This window comes from Entelurus aequoreus, linkage group LG21 (genome assembly GCF_033978785.1).
Source record: "Entelurus aequoreus isolate RoL-2023_Sb linkage group LG21, RoL_Eaeq_v1.1, whole genome shotgun sequence".
Lineage (NCBI taxonomy): Eukaryota > Metazoa > Chordata > Actinopteri > Syngnathiformes > Syngnathidae > Entelurus > Entelurus aequoreus.
The window spans coordinates 47,575,953-47,594,304 of record NC_084751.1 but is presented as its reverse complement, the minus strand read 5'-3'; the positions used below and the strand labels follow the sequence as shown (position 1 = coordinate 47,594,304).

The following is an 18,352-nucleotide window of genomic DNA, read 5'->3' as shown; positions in this document are numbered from 1 at the left end:
GTACGCTAGACAAACGCCACTTGATGATGATCATGTTTCAGTACGCTAGACAAACGCCACTTGATGATGATCATGTTTCAGTACGCTAGACAAACGCCACTTGATGATGATCATGTTTCAGTACGCTAGACAAACGCCACTTGATGATGATGATCATGTTTCAGTACGCTAGACAAACGCCACTTGATGATGATGATCATGTTTCAGTACGCTAGACAAACGCCACTTGATGATGATGATCATGTTTCAGTACGCTAGACAAACGCCACTTGATGATGATGATCATGTTTCAGTACGCTAGACAAACGCCACTTGATGATGATGATCATGTTTCAGTACGCTAGACAAACGCCACTTGATGATGATGATCATGTTTCAGTACGCTAGACAAACGCCACTTGATGATGATGATCATGTTTCAGTACGCTAGACAAACGCCACTTGATGATGATGATCATGTTTCAGTACGCTAGACAAACGCCACTTGATGATGATGATCATGTTTCAGTACGCTAGACAAACGCCACTTGACGATGATCATGTTTCAGTACGCTAGACAAACGCCACTTGACGATGATCATGTTTCAGTACGCTAGACAAACGCCACTTGATGATGATCATGTTTCAGTACGCTAGACAAACGCCACTTGATGATGATGATCATGTTTCAGTACGCTAGACAAACGCCACTTGATGATGATGATCATGTTTCAGTACGCTAGACAAACGCCACTTGATGATGATGATCATGTTTCAGTACGCTAGACAAACGCCACTTGATGATGATGATCATGTTTCAGTACGCTAGACAAACGCCACTTGATGATGATGATCATGTTTCAGTACGCTAGACAAACGCCACTTGATGATGATGATCATGTTTCAGTACGCTAGACAAACGCCACTTGATGATGATGATCATGTTTCAGTACGCTAGACAAACGCCACTTGATGATGATGATCATGTTTCAGTACGCTAGACAAACGCCACTTGATGATGATGATCATGTTTCAGTACGCTAGACAAACGCCACTTGATGATGATGATCATGTTTCTGTACGCTAGACAAACGCCACTTGATGATGATCATGTTTCAGTACGCTAGACAAACGCCACTTGATGATGATGATCATGTTTCAGTACGCTAGACAAACGCCACTTGATGATGATGATCATGTTTCAGTACGCTAGACAAACGCCACTTGATGATGATGATCATGTTTCAGTACGCTAGACAAACGCCACTTGATGATGATGATCATGTTTCAGTACGCTAGACAAACGCCACTTGACGATGATCATGTTTCAGTACGCTAGACAAACGCCACTTGATGATGATCATGTTTCAGTACGCTAGACAAACGCCACTTGATGATGATGATCATGTTTCAGTACGCTAGACAAACGCCACTTGATGATGATCATGTTTCAGTACGCTAGACAAACGCCACTTGATGATGATGATCATGTTTCAGTACGCTAGACAAACGCCACTTGATGATGATGATCATGTTTCAGTACGCTAGACAAACGCCACTTGATGATGATGATCATGTTTCAGTACGCTAGACAAACGCCACTTGATGATGATGATCATGTTTCTGTACGCTAGACAAACGCCACTTGATGATGATCATGTTTCAGTACGCTAGACAAACGCCACTTGATGATGATGATCATGTTTCAGTACGCTAGACAAACGCCACTTGATGATGATGATCATGTTTCAGTACGCTAGACAAACGCCACTTGATGATGATGATCATGTTTCAGTACGCTAGACAAACACCACTTGATGATGATGATCATGTTTCAGTACGCTAGACAAACGCCACTTGATGATGATGATCATGTTTCAGTACGCTAGACAAACGCCACTTGATGATGATGATCATGTTTCAGTACGCTAGACAAACGCCACTTGATGATGATGATCATGTTTCAGTACGCTAGACAAACGCCACTTGATGATGATGATCATGTTTCAGTACGCTAGACAAACGCCACTTGATGATGATGATCATGTTTCAGTACGCTAGACAAACGCCACTTGATGATGATGATCATGTTTCAGTACGCTAGACAAACGCCACTTGATGATGATGATCATGTTTCAGTACGCTAGACAAACGCCACTTGATGATGATGATCATGTTTCAGTACGCTAGACAAACGCCACTTGATGATGATGATCATGTTTCAGTACGCTAGACAAACGCCACTTGATGATGATGATCATGTTTCAGTACGCTAGACAAACGCCACTTGATGATGATGATCATGTTTCAGTACGCTAGACAAACGCCACTTGATGATGATGATCATGTTTCAGTACGCTAGACAAACGCCACTTGACGATGATCATGTTTCAGTACGCTAGACAAACGCCACTTGACGATGATCATGTTTCAGTACGCTAGACAAACGCCACTTGATGATGATCATGTTTCAGTACGCTAGACAAACGCCACTTGATGATGATGATCATGTTTCAGTACGCTAGACAAACGCCACTTGATGATGATGATCATGTTTCAGTACGCTAGACAAACGCCACTTGATGATGATGATCATGTTTCAGTACGCTAGACAAACGCCACTTGATGATGATGATCATGTTTCAGTACGCTAGACAAACGCCACTTGATGATGATGATCATGTTTCAGTACGCTAGACAAACGCCACTTGATGATGATGATCATGTTTCAGTACGCTAGACAAACGCCACTTGATGATGATGATCATGTTTCAGTACGCTAGACAAACGCCACTTGATGATGATGATCATGTTTCAGTACGCTAGACAAACGCCACTTGATGATGATGATCATGTTTCAGTACGCTAGACAAACGCCACTTGATGATGATGATCATGTTTCTGTACGCTAGACAAACGCCACTTGATGATGATCATGTTTCAGTACGCTAGACAAACGCCACTTGATGATGATGATCATGTTTCAGTACGCTAGACAAACGCCACTTGATGATGATGATCATGTTTCAGTACGCTAGACAAACGCCACTTGATGATGATGATCATGTTTCAGTACGCTAGACAAACGCCACTTGATGATGATGATCATGTTTCAGTACGCTAGACAAACGCCACTTGACGATGATCATGTTTCAGTACGCTAGACAAACGCCACTTGATGATGATCATGTTTCAGTACGCTAGACAAACGCCACTTGATGATGATGATCATGTTTCAGTACGCTAGACAAACGCCACTTGATGATGATCATGTTTCAGTACGCTAGACAAACGCACTTGATGATGATGATCATGTTTCAGTACGCTAGACAAACGCCACTTGATGATGATGATCATGTTTCAGTACGCTAGACAAACGCCACTTGATGATGATGATCATGTTTCAGTACGCTAGACAAACGCCACTTGATGATGATGATCATGTTTCAGTACGCTAGACAAACGCCACTTGATGATGATGATCATGTTTCTGTACGCTAGACAAACGCCACTTGATGATGATCATGTTTCAGTACGCTAGACAAACGCCACTTGATGATGATGATCATGTTTCAGTACGCTAGACAAACGCCACTTGATGATGATGATCATGTTTCAGTACGCTAGACAAACGCCACTTGATGATGATGATCATGTTTCAGTACGCTAGACAAACGCCACTTGATGATGATGATCATGTTTCAGTACGCTAGACAAACGCCACTTGATGATGATGATCATGTTTCAGTACGCTAGACAAACGCCACTTGATGATGATGATCATGTTTCAGTACGCTAGACAAACGCCACTTGATGATGATGATCATGTTTCAGTACGCTAGACAAACGCCACTTGATGATGATGATCATGTTTCAGTACGCTAGACAAACGCCACTTGATGATGATGATCATGTTTCAGTACGCTAGACAAACGCCACTTGATGATGATCATGTTTCAGTACGCTAGACAAACGCCACTTGATGATGATGATCATGTTTCAGTACGCTAGACAAACGCCACTTGATGATGATGATCATGTTTCAGTACGCTAGACAAACGCCACTTGATGATGATGATCATGTTTCAGTACGCTAGACAAACGCCACTTGATGATGATGATCATGTTTCAGTACGCTAGACAAACGCCACTTGATGATGATGATCATGTTTCAGTACGCTAGACAAACGCCACTTGATGATGATGATCATGTTTCAGTACGCTAGACAAACGCCACTTGATGATGATGATCATGTTTCAGTACGCTAGACAAACGCCACTTGACGATGATCATGTTTCAGTACGCTAGACAAACGCCACTTGATGATGATCATGTTTCAGTACGCTAGACAAACGCCACTTGATGATGATGATCATGTTTCAGTACGCTAGACAAACGCCACTTGATGATGATGATCATGTTTCAGTACGCTAGACAAACGCCACTTGATGATGATGATCATGTTTCAGTACGCTAGACAAACGCCACTTGATGATGATGATCATGTTTCAGTACGCTAGACAAACGCCACTTGATGATGATGATCATGTTTCAGTACGCTAGACAAACGCCACTTGATGATGATGATCATGTTTCAGTACGCTAGACAAACGCCACTTGATGATGATGATCATGTTTCAGTACGCTAGACAAACGCCACTTGATGATGATGATCATGTTTCAGTACGCTAGACAAACGCCACTTGATGATGATGATCATGTTTCAGTACGCTAGACAAACGCCACTTGATGATGATGATCATGTTTCTGTACGCTAGACAAACGCCACTTGATGATGATCATGTTTCAGTACGCTAGACAAACGCCACTTGATGATGATGATCATGTTTCAGTACGCTAGACAAACGCCACTTGATGATGATGATCATGTTTCAGTACGCTAGACAAACGCCACTTGATGATGATGATCATGTTTCAGTACGCTAGACAAACGCCACTTGATGATGATGATCATGTTTCAGTACGCTAGACAAACGCCACTTGACGATGATCATGTTTCAGTACGCTAGACAAACGCCACTTGATGATGATCATGTTTCAGTACGCTAGACAAACGCCACTTGATGATGATGATCATGTTTCAGTACGCTAGACAAACGCCACTTGATGATGATCATGTTTCAGTACGCTAGACAAACGCCACTTGATGATGATGATCATGTTTCAGTACGCTAGACAAACGCCACTTGATGATGATGATCATGTTTCAGTACGCTAGACAAACGCCACTTGATGATGATGATCATGTTTCAGTACGCTAGACAAACGCCACTTGATGATGATGATCATGTTTCTGTACGCTAGACAAACGCCACTTGATGATGATCATGTTTCAGTACGCTAGACAAACGCCACTTGATGATGATGATCATGTTTCAGTACGCTAGACAAACGCCACTTGATGATGATGATCATGTTTCAGTACGCTAGACAAACGCCACTTGATGATGATGATCATGTTTCAGTACGCTAGACAAACGCCACTGATGATGATGATCATGTTTCAGTACGCTAGACAAACGCCACTTGATGATGATGATCATGTTTCAGTACGCTAGACAAACGCCACTTGATGATGATGATCATGTTTCAGTACGCTAGACAAACGCCACTTGATGATGATGATCATGTTTCAGTACGCTAGACAAACGCCACTTGATGATGATGATCATGTTTCAGTACGCTAGACAAACGCCACTTGATGATGATGATCATGTTTCAGTACGCTAGACAAACGCCACTTGATGATGATCATGTTTCAGTACGCTAGACAAACGCCACTGATGATGATGATCATGTTTCAGTACGCTAGACAAACGCCACTTGATGATGATGATCATGTTTCAGTACGCTAGACAAACGCCACTTGATGATGATGATCATGTTTCAGTACGCTAGACAAACGCCACTTGATGATGATGATCATGTTTCAGTACGCTAGACAAACGCCACTTGATGATGATGATCATGTTTCAGTACGCTAGACAAACGCCACTTGATGATGATGATCATGTTTCAGTACGCTAGACAAACGCCACTTGATGATGATGATCATGTTTCAGTACGCTAGACAAACGCCACTTGATGATGATCATGTTTCAGTACGCTAGACAAACGCCACTTGATGATGATGATCATGTTTCAGTACGCTAGACAAACGCCACTTGATGATGATGATCATGTTTCAGTACGCTAGACAAACGCCACTTGATGATGATGATCATGTTTCAGTACGCTAGACAAACGCCACTTGATGATGATGATCATGTTTCAGTACGCTAGACAAACGCCACTTGATGATGATGATCATGTTTCAGTACGCTAGACAAACGCCACTTGATGATGATGATCATGTTTCAGTACGCTAGACAAACGCCACTTGATGATGATCATGTTTCAGTACGCTAGACAAACGCCACTTGATGATGATCATGTTTCAGTACGCTAGACAAACGCCACTTGATGATGATGATCATGTTTCAGTACGCTAGACAAACGCCACTTGATGATGATGATCATGTTTCAGTACGCTAGACAAACGCCACTTGATGATGATGATCATGTTTCAGTACGCTAGACAAACGCCACTTGATGATGATGATCATGTTTCAGTACGCTAGACAAACGCCACTTGATGATGATGATCATGTTTCAGTACGCTAGACAAACGCCACTTGATGATGATGATCATGTTTCAGTACGCTAGACAAACGCCACTTGATGATGATGATCATGTTTCAGTACGCTAGACAAACGCCACTTGATGATGATGATCATGTTTCAGTACGCTAGACAAACGCCACTTGATGATGATGATCATGTTTCAGTACGCTAGACAAACGCCACTTGATGATGATGATCATGTTTCAGTACGCTAGACAAACGCCACTTGATGATGATGATCATGTTTCAGTACGCTAGACAAACGCCACTTGATGATGATGATCATGTTTCAGTACGCTAGACAAACGCCACTTGATGATGATGATCATGTTTCAGTACGCTAGACAAACGCCACTTGATGATGATGATCATGTTTCAGTACGCTAGACAAACGCCACTTGATGATGATGATCATGTTTCAGTACGCTAGACAAACGCCACTTGATGATGATGATCATGTTTCAGTACGCTAGACAAACGCCACTTGATGATGATGATCATGTTTCAGTACGCTAGACAAACGCCACTTGATGATGATGATCATGTTTCAGTACGCTAGACAAACGCCACTTGATGATGATGATCATGTTTCAGTACGCTAGACAAACGCCACTTGATGATGATGATCATGTTTCAGTACGCTAGACAAACGCCACTTGATGATGATGATCATGTTTCAGTACGCTAGACAAACGCCACTTGATGATGATGATCATGTTTCAGTACGCTAGACAAACGCCACTTGATGATGATGATCATGTTTCAGTACGCTAGACAAACGCCACTTGATGATGATGATCATGTTTCAGTACGCTAGACAAACGCCACTTGATGATGATGATCATGTTTCAGTACGCTAGACAAACGCCACTTGATGATGATGATCATGTTTCAGTACGCTAGACAAACGCCACTTGATGATGATGATCATGTTTCAGTACGCTAGACAAACGCCACTTGATGATGATGATCATGTTTCAGTACGCTAGACAAACGCCACTTGATGATGATGATCATGTTTCAGTACGCTAGACAAACGCCACTTGATGATGATGATCATGTTTCAGTACGCTAGACAAACGCCACTTGATGATGATGATCATGTTTCAGTACGCTAGACAAACGCCACTTGATGATGATGATCATGTTTCAGTACGCTAGACAAACGCCACTTGATGATGATGATCATGTTTCAGTACGCTAGACAAACGCCACTTGATGATGATGATCATGTTTCAGTACGCTAGACAAACGCCACTTGATGATGATGATCATGTTTCAGTACGCTAGACAAACGCCACTTGATGATGATGATCATGTTTCAGTACGCTAGACAAACGCCACTTGATGATGATGATCATGTTTCAGTACGCTAGACAAACGCCACTTGATGATGATGATCATGTTTCAGTACGCTAGACAAACGCCACTTGATGATGATGATCATGTTTCAGTACGCTAGACAAACGCCACTTGATGATGATGATCATGTTTCAGTACGCTAGACAAACGCCACTTGATGATGATGATCATGTTTCAGTACGCTAGACAAACGCCACTTGATGATGATGATCATGTTTCAGTACGCTAGACAAACGCCACTTGATGATGATGATCATGTTTCAGTACGCTAGACAAACGCCACTTGATGATGATGATCATGTTTCAGTACGCTAGACAAACGCCACTTGATGATGATGATCATGTTTCAGTACGCTAGACAAACGCCACTTGATGATGATGATCATGTTTCAGTACGCTAGACAAACGCCACTTGATGATGATGATCATGTTTCAGTACGCTAGACAAACGCCACTTGATGATGATGATCATGTTTCAGTACGCTAGACAAACGCCACTTGATGATGATGATCATGTTTCAGTACGCTAGACAAACGCCACTTGATGATGATGATCATGTTTCAGTACGCTAGACAAACGCCACTTGATGATGATGATCATGTTTCAGTACGCTAGACAAACGCCACTTGATGATGATGATCATGTTTCAGTACGCTAGACAAACGCCACTTGATGATGATGATCATGTTTCAGTACGCTAGACAAACGCCACTTGATGATGATGATCATGTTTCAGTACGCTAGACAAACGCCACTTGATGATGATGATCATGTTTCAGTACGCTAGACAAACGCCACTTGATGATGATGATCATGTTTCAGTACGCTAGACAAACGCCACTTGATGATGATGATCATGTTTCAGTACGCTAGACAAACGCCACTTGATGATGATGATCATGTTTCAGTACGCTAGACAAACGCCACTTGATGATGATGATCATGTTTCAGTACGCTAGACAAACGCCACTTGATGATGATGATCATGTTTCAGTACGCTAGACAAACGCCACTTGATGATGATGATCATGTTTCAGTACGCTAGACAAACGCCACTTGATGATGATGATCATGTTTCAGTACGCTAGACAAACGCCACTTGATGATGATGATCATGTTTCAGTACGCTAGACAAACGCCACTTGATGATGATGATCATGTTTCAGTACGCTAGACAAACGCCACTTGATGATGATGATCATGTTTCAGTACGCTAGACAAACGCCACTTGATGATGATGATCATGTTTCAGTACGCTAGACAAACGCCACTTGATGATGATCATGTTTCAGTACGCTAGACAAACGCCACTTGATGATGATGATCATGTTTCAGTACGCTAGACAAACGCCACTTGATGATGATGATCATGTTTCAGTACGCTAGACAAACGCCACTTGATGATGATGATCATGTTTCAGTACGCTAGACAAACGCCACTTGATGATGATGATCATGTTTCAGTACGCTAGACAAACGCCACTTGATGATGATGATCATGTTTCAGTACGCTAGACAAACGCCACTTGATGATGATGATCATGTTTCAGTACGCTAGACAAACGCCACTTGATGATGATGATCATGTTTCAGTACGCTAGACAAACGCCACTTGATGATGATGATCATGTTTCAGTACGCTAGACAAACGCCACTTGATGATGATGATCATGTTTCAGTACGCTAGACAAACGCCACTTGATGATGATCATGTTTCAGTACGCTAGACAAACGCCACTTGATGATGATGATCATGTTTCAGTACGCTAGACAAACGCCACTTGATGATGATGATCATGTTTCAGTACGCTAGACAAACGCCACTTGATGATGATGATCATGTTTCAGTACGCTAGACAAACGCCACTTGATGATGATGATCATGTTTCAGTACGCTAGACAAACGCCACTTGATGATGATGATCATGTTTCAGTACGCTAGACAAACGCCACTTGATGATGATGATCATGTTTCAGTACGCTAGACAAACGCCACTTGATGATGATGATCATGTTTCAGTACGCTAGACAAACGCCACTTGATGATGATCATGTTTCAGTACGCTAGACAAACGCCACTTGATGATGATGATCATGTTTCAGTACGCTAGACAAACGCCACTTGATGATGATCATGTTTCAGTACGCTAGACAAACGCCACTTGATGATGATGATCATGTTTCAGTACGCTAGACAAACGCCACTTGATGATGATGATCATGTTTCAGTACGCTAGACAAACGCCACTTGATGATGATGATCATGTTTCAGTACGCTAGACAAACGCCACTTGATGATGATGATCATGTTTCAGTACGCTAGACAAACGCCACTTGATGATGATCATGTTTCAGTACGCTAGACAAACGCCACTTGATGATGATGATCATGTTTCAGTACGCTAGACAAACGCCACTTGATGATGATGATCATGTTTCAGTACGCTAGACAAACGCCACTTGATGATGATGATCATGTTTCAGTACGCTAGACAAACGCCACTTGATGATGATGATCATGTTTCAGTACGCTAGACAAACGCCACTTGATGATGATGATCATGTTTCAGTACGCTAGACAAACGCCACTTGATGATGATGATCATGTTTCAGTACGCTAGACAAACGCCACTTGATGATGATGATCATGTTTCAGTACGCTAGACAAACGCCACTTGATGATGATGATCATGTTTCAGTACGCTAGACAAACGCCACTTGATGATGATGATCATGTTTCAGTACGCTAGACAAACGCCACTTGATGATGATGATCATGTTTCAGTACGCTAGACAAACGCCACTTGATGATGATCATGTTTCAGTACGCTAGACAAACGCCACTTGATGATGATCATGTTTCAGTACGCTAGACAAACGCCACTTGATGATGATGATCATGTTTCAGTACGCTAGACAAACGCCACTTGATGATGATGATCATGTTTCAGTACGCTAGACAAACGCCACTTGATGATGATGATCATGTTTCAGTACGCTAGACAAACGCCACTTGATGATGATGATCATGTTTCAGTACGCTAGACAAACGCCACTTGATGATGATGATCATGTTTCAGTACGCTAGACAAACGCCACTTGATGATGATGATCATGTTTCAGTACGCTAGACAAACGCCACTTGATGATGATGATCATGTTTCAGTACGCTAGACAAACGCCACTTGATGATGATGATCATGTTTCAGTACGCTAGACAAACGCCACTTGATGATGATGATCATGTTTCAGTACGCTAGACAAACGCCACTTGATGATGATGATCATGTTTCAGTACGCTAGACAAACGCCACTTGATGATGATGATCATGTTTCAGTACGCTAGACAAACGCCACTTGATGATGATGATCATGTTTCAGTACGCTAGACAAACGCCACTTGATGATGATGATCATGTTTCAGTACGCTAGACAAACGCCACTTGATGATGATGATCATGTTTCAGTACGCTAGACAAACGCCACTTGATGATGATGATCATGTTTCAGTACGCTAGACAAACGCCACTTGATGATGATGATCATGTTTCAGTACGCTAGACAAACGCCACTTGATGATGATGATCATGTTTCAGTACGCTAGACAAACGCCACTTGATGATGATGATCATGTTTCAGTACGCTAGACAAACGCCACTTGATGATGATGATCATGTTTCAGTACGCTAGACAAACGCCACTTGATGATGATGATCATGTTTCAGTACGCTAGACAAACGCCACTTGATGATGATGATCATGTTTCAGTACGCTAGACAAACGCCACTTGATGATGATGATCATGTTTCAGTACGCTAGACAAACGCCACTTGATGATGATGATCATGTTTCAGTACGCTAGACAAACGCCACTTGATGATGATGATCATGTTTCAGTACGCTAGACAAACGCCACTTGATGATGATGATCATGTTTCAGTACGCTAGACAAACGCCACTTGATGATGATGATCATGTTTCAGTACGCTAGACAAACGCCACTTGATGATGATGATCATGTTTCAGTACGCTAGACAAACGCCACTTGATGATGATGATCATGTTTCAGTACGCTAGACAAACGCCACTTGATGATGATGATCATGTTTCAGTACGCTAGACAAACGCCACTTGATGATGATGATCATGTTTCAGTACGCTAGACAAACGCCACTTGATGATGATGATCATGTTTCAGTACGCTAGACAAACGCCACTTGATGATGATGATCATGTTTCAGTACGCTAGACAAACGCCACTTGATGATGATGATCATGTTTCAGTACGCTAGACAAACGCCACTTGATGATGATGATCATGTTTCAGTACGCTAGACAAACGCCACTTGATGATGATGATCATGTTTCAGTACGCTAGACAAACGCCACTTGATGATGATGATCATGTTTCAGTACGCTAGACAAACGCCACTTGATGATGATGATCATGTTTCAGTACGCTAGACAAACGCCACTTGATGATGATCATGTTTCAGTACGCTAGACAAACGCCACTTGATGATGATGATCATGTTTCAGTACGCTAGACAAACGCCACTTGATGATGATGATCATGTTTCAGTACGCTAGACAAACGCCACTTGATGATGATGATCATGTTTCAGTACGCTAGACAAACGCCACTTGATGATGATGATCATGTTTCAGTACGCTAGACAAACGCCACTTGACGATGATCATGTTTCAGTACGCTAGACAAACGCCACTTGATGATGATCATGTTTCAGTACGCTAGACAAACGCCACTTGATGATGATGATCATGTTTCAGTACGCTAGACAAACGCCACTTGATGATGATGATCATGTTTCAGTACGCTAGACAAACGCCACTTGATGATGATGATCATGTTTCAGTACGCTAGACAAACGCCACTTGATGATGATGATCATGTTTCAGTACGCTAGACAAACGCCACTTGATGATGATGATCATGTTTCAGTACGCTAGACAAACGCCACTTGATGATGATGATCATGTTTCAGTACGCTAGACAAACGCACTTGATGATGATGATCATGTTTCAGTACGCTAGACAAACGCCACTTGATGATGATGATCATGTTTCAGTACGCTAGACAAACGCCACTTGATGATGATGATCATGTTTCAGTACGCTAGACAAACGCCACTTGATGATGATCATGTTTCAGTACGCTAGACAAAACGCAACTTGATGAATGATGATCATGTTTCAGTACGCTAGCAAACGCCACTTGATGATGATGATCATGTTTCAGTACGCTAGACAAACGCCACTTGATGATGATCATGTTTCAGTACGCTAGACAAACGCCACTTGATGATGATCATGTTTCAGTACGCTAGACAAACGCCACTTGATGATGATGATCATGTTTCAGTACGCTAGACAAACGCCACTTGATGATGATGATCATGTTTCAGTATGCTAGACAAACGCCACTTGATGATGATGATCATGTTTCAGTACGCTAGACAAACGCCACTTGATGATGATGATCATGTTTCAGTACGCTAGACAAACGCCACTTGATGATGATGATCATGTTTCAGTACGCTAGACAAACGCCACTTGATGATGATGATCATGTTTCAGTACGCTAGACAAACGCCACTTGATGATGATCATGTTTCAGTACGCTAGACAAACGCCACTTGATGATGATGATCATGTTTCAGTACGCTAGACAAACGCCACTTGATGATGATGATCATGTTTCAGTACGCTAGACAAACGCCACTTGATGATGATGATCATGTTTCAGTACGCTAGACAAACGCCACTTGATGATGATGATCATGTTTCAGTACGCTAGACAAACGCCACTTGATGATGATGATCATGTTTCAGTACGCTAGACAAACGCCACTTGATGATGATGATCATGTTTCAGTACGCTAGACAAACGCCACTTGATGATGATGATCATGTTTCAGTACGCTAGACAAACGCCACTTGATGATGATGATCATGTTTCAGTACGCTAGACAAACGCCACTTGATGATGATGATCATGTTTCAGTACGCTAGACAAACGCCACTTGATGATGATGATCATGTTTCAGTACGCTAGACAAACGCCACTTGATGATGATGATCATGTTTCAGTACGCTAGACAAACGCCACTTGATGATGATGATCATGTTTCAGTACGCTAGACAAACGCCACTTGATGATGATGATCATGTTTCAGTACGCTAGACAAACGCCACTTGATGATGATGATCATGTTTCAGTATGCTAGACAAACGCCACTTGATGATGATCATGTTTCAGTACGCTAGACAAACGCCACTTGATGATGATCATGTTTCAGTATGCTAGACAAACGCCACTTGATGATGATCATGTTTCAGTACGCTAGACAAACGCCACTTGATGATGATCATGTTTCAGTACGCTAGACAAACGCCACTTGATGATGATCATGTTTCAGTACGCTAGACAAACGCCACTTGATGATGATCATGTTTCAGTACGCTAGACAAACGCCACTTGATGATGATGATCATGTTTCAGTACGCTAGACAAACGCCACTTGATGATGATCATGTTTCAGTACGCTAGACAAACGCCACTTGATGATGATCATGTTTCAGTACGCTAGACAAACGCCACTTGATGATGATCATGTTTCAGTACGCTAGACAAACGCCACTTGATGATGATGATCATGTTTCAGTACGCTAGACAAACGCCACTTGATGATGATGATCATGTTTCAGTACGCTAGACAAACGCCACTTGATGATGATGATCATGTTTCAGTACGCTAGACAAACGCCACTTGATGATGATGATCATGTTTCAGTACGCTAGACAAACGCCACTTGATGATGATGATCATGTTTCAGTACGCTAGACAAACGCCACTTGATGATGATGATCATGTTTCAGTACGCTAGACAAACGCCACTTGATGATGATGATCATGTTTCAGTACGCTAGACAAACGCCACTTGATGATGATGATCATGTTTCAGTACGCTAGACAAACGCCACTTGATGATGATCATGTTTCAGTATGCTAGACAAACGCCACTTGATGATGATCATGTTTCAGTACGCTAGACAAACGCCACTTGATGATGATCATGTTTCAGTATGCTAGACAAACGCCACTTGATGATGATCATGTTTCAGTACGCTAGACAAACGCCACTTGATGATGATCATGTTTCAGTACGCTAGACAAACGCCACTTGATGATGATCATGTTTCAGTACGCTAGACAAACGCCACTTGATGATGATCATGTTTCAGTACGCTAGACAAACGCCACTTGATGATGATCATGTTTCAGTACGCTAGACAAACGCCACTTGATGATGATCATGTTTCAGTACGCTAGACAAACGCCACTTGATGATGATCATGTTTCAGTACGCTAGACAAACGCCACTTGATGATGATCATGTTTCAGTACGCTAGACAAACGCCACTTGATGATGATCATGTTTCAGTACGCTAGACAAACGCCACTTGATGATGATGATCATGTTTCAGTACGCTAGACAAACGCCACTTGATGATGATCATGTTTCAGTACGCTAGACAAACGCCACTTGATGATGATCATGTTTCAGTACGCTAGACAAACGCCACTTGATGATGATCATGTTTCAGTACGCTAGACAAACGCCACTTGATGATGATGATCATGTTTCAGTACGCTAGACAAACGCCACTTGATGATGATGATCATGTTTCAGTACGCTAGACAAACGCCACTTGATGATGATGATCATGTTTCAGTACGCTAGACAAACGCCACTTGATGATGATGATCATGTTTCAGTACGCTAGACAAACGCCACTTGATGATGATGATCATGTTTCAGTACGCTAGACAAACGCCACTTGATGATGATGATCATGTTTCAGTACGCTAGACAAACGCCACTTGATGATGATGATCATGTTTCAGTACGCTAGACAAACGCCACTTGATGATGATGATCATGTTTCAGTACGCTAGACAAACGCCACTTGATGATGATCATGTTTCAGTACGCTAGACAAACGCCACTTGATGATGATCATGTTTCAGTACGCTAGACAAACGCCACTTGATGATGATCATGTTTCAGTAAGCTAGACAAACGCCACTTGATGATGATCATGTTTCAGTACGCTAGACAAACGCCACTTGATGATGATCATGTTTCAGTACGCTAGACAAACGCCACTTGATGATGATCATGTTTCAGTACGCTAGACAAACGCCACTTGATGATGATCATGTTTCAGTACGCTAGACAAACGCCACTTGATGATGATCATGTTTCAGTATGCTAGACAAACGCCACTTGATGATGATCATGTTTCAGTACGCTAGACAAACGCCACTTGATGATGATGATCATGTTTCAGTACGCTAGACAAACGCCACTTGATGATGATGATCATGTTTCAGTACGCTAGACAAACGCCACTTGATGATGATCATGTTTCAGTACGCTAGACAAACGCCACTTGATGATGATGATCATGTTTCAGTACGCTAGACAAACGCCACTTGATGATGATGATCATGTTTCAGTACGCTAGACAAACGCCACTTGATGATGATGATCATGTTTCAGTACGCTAGACAAACGCCACTTGATGATGATGATCATGTTTCAGTACGCTAGACAAACGCCACTTGATGATGATGATCATGTTTCAGTACGCTAGACAAACGCCACTTGATGATGATGATCATGTTTCAGTACGCTAGACAAACGCCACTTGATGATGATGATCATGTTTCAGTATGCTAGACAAACGCCACTTGATGATGATCATGTTTCAGTACGCTAGACAAACGCCACTTGATGATGATGATCATGTTTCAGTACGCTAGACAAACGCCACTTGATGATGATCATGTTTCAGTACGCTAGACAAACGCCACTTGATGATGATGATCATGTTTCAGTACGCTAGACAAACGCCACTTGATGATGATCATGTTTCAGTACGCTAGACAAACGCCACTTGATGATGATGATCATGTTTCAGTACGCTAGACAAACGCCACTTGATGATGATCATGTTTCAGTACGCTAGACAAACGCCACTTGATGATGATGATCATGTTTCAGTACGCTAGACAAACGCCACTTGATGATGATCATGTTTCAGTACGCTAGACAAACGCCACTTGATGATGATGATCATGTTTCAGTACGCTAGACAAACGCCACTTGATGATGATGATCATGTTTCAGTACGCTAGACAAACGCCACTTGATGATGATCATGTTTCAGTACGCTAGACAAACGCCACTTGATGATGATGATCATGTTTCAGTACGCTAGACAAACGCCACTTGATGATGATCATGTTTCAGTACGCTAGACAAACGCCACTTGATGATGATGATCATGTTTCAGTACGCTAGACAAACGCCACTTGATGATGATGATCATGTTTCAGTACGCTAGACAAACGCCACTTGATGATGATCATGTTTCAGTACGCTAGACAAACGCCACTTGATGATGATGATCATGTTTCAGTACGCTAGACAAACGCCACTTGATGATGATCATGTTTCAGTACGCTAGACAAACGCCACTTGATGATGATGATCATGTTTCAGTACGCTAGACAAACGCCACTTGATGATGATCATGTTTCAGTACGCTAGACAAACGCCACTTGATGATGATGATCATGTTTCAGTACGCTAGACAAACGCCACTTGATGATGATCATGTTTCAGTACGCTAGACAAACGCCACTTGATGATGATGATCATGTTTCAGTACGCTAGACAAACGCCACTTGATGATGATCATGTTTCAGTACGCTAGACAAACGCCACTTGATGATGATCATGTTTCAGTACGCTAGACAAACGCCACTTGATGATGATGATCATGTTTCAGTACGCTAGACAAACGCCACTTGATGATGATGATCATGTTTCAGTACGCTAGACAAACGCCACTTGATGATGATGATCATGTTTCAGTACGCTAGACAAACGCCACTTGATGATGATCATGTTTCAGTACGCTAGACAAACGCCACTTGATGATGATCATGTTTCAGTACGCTAGACAAACGCCACTTGATGATGATGATCATGTTTCAGTACGCTAGACAAACGCCACTTGATGATGATGATCATGTTTCAGTACGCTAGACAAACGCCACTTGATGATGATCATGTTTCAGTACGCCAGACAAACGCCACTTGATGATGATGATCATGTTTCAGTACGCTAGACAAACGCCACTTGATGATGATCATCTTTCAGTACGCTAGACAAACGCCACTTGATGATGATAATGTTTCAGTATGCTAGACAAACGCCACTTGATGA

General features: G+C 42.0%; 1 protein-coding gene across 1 annotated transcript in view; it reads right to left on the bottom strand.

Annotated features, from left to right (window-relative positions):
• katnal2 (katanin p60 subunit A-like 2) overlaps window positions 1–18,352 on the bottom strand; it is a 41,720-nt gene that overhangs the window by 1,452 nt on the left and 21,916 nt on the right. The window lies entirely within an intron of this gene.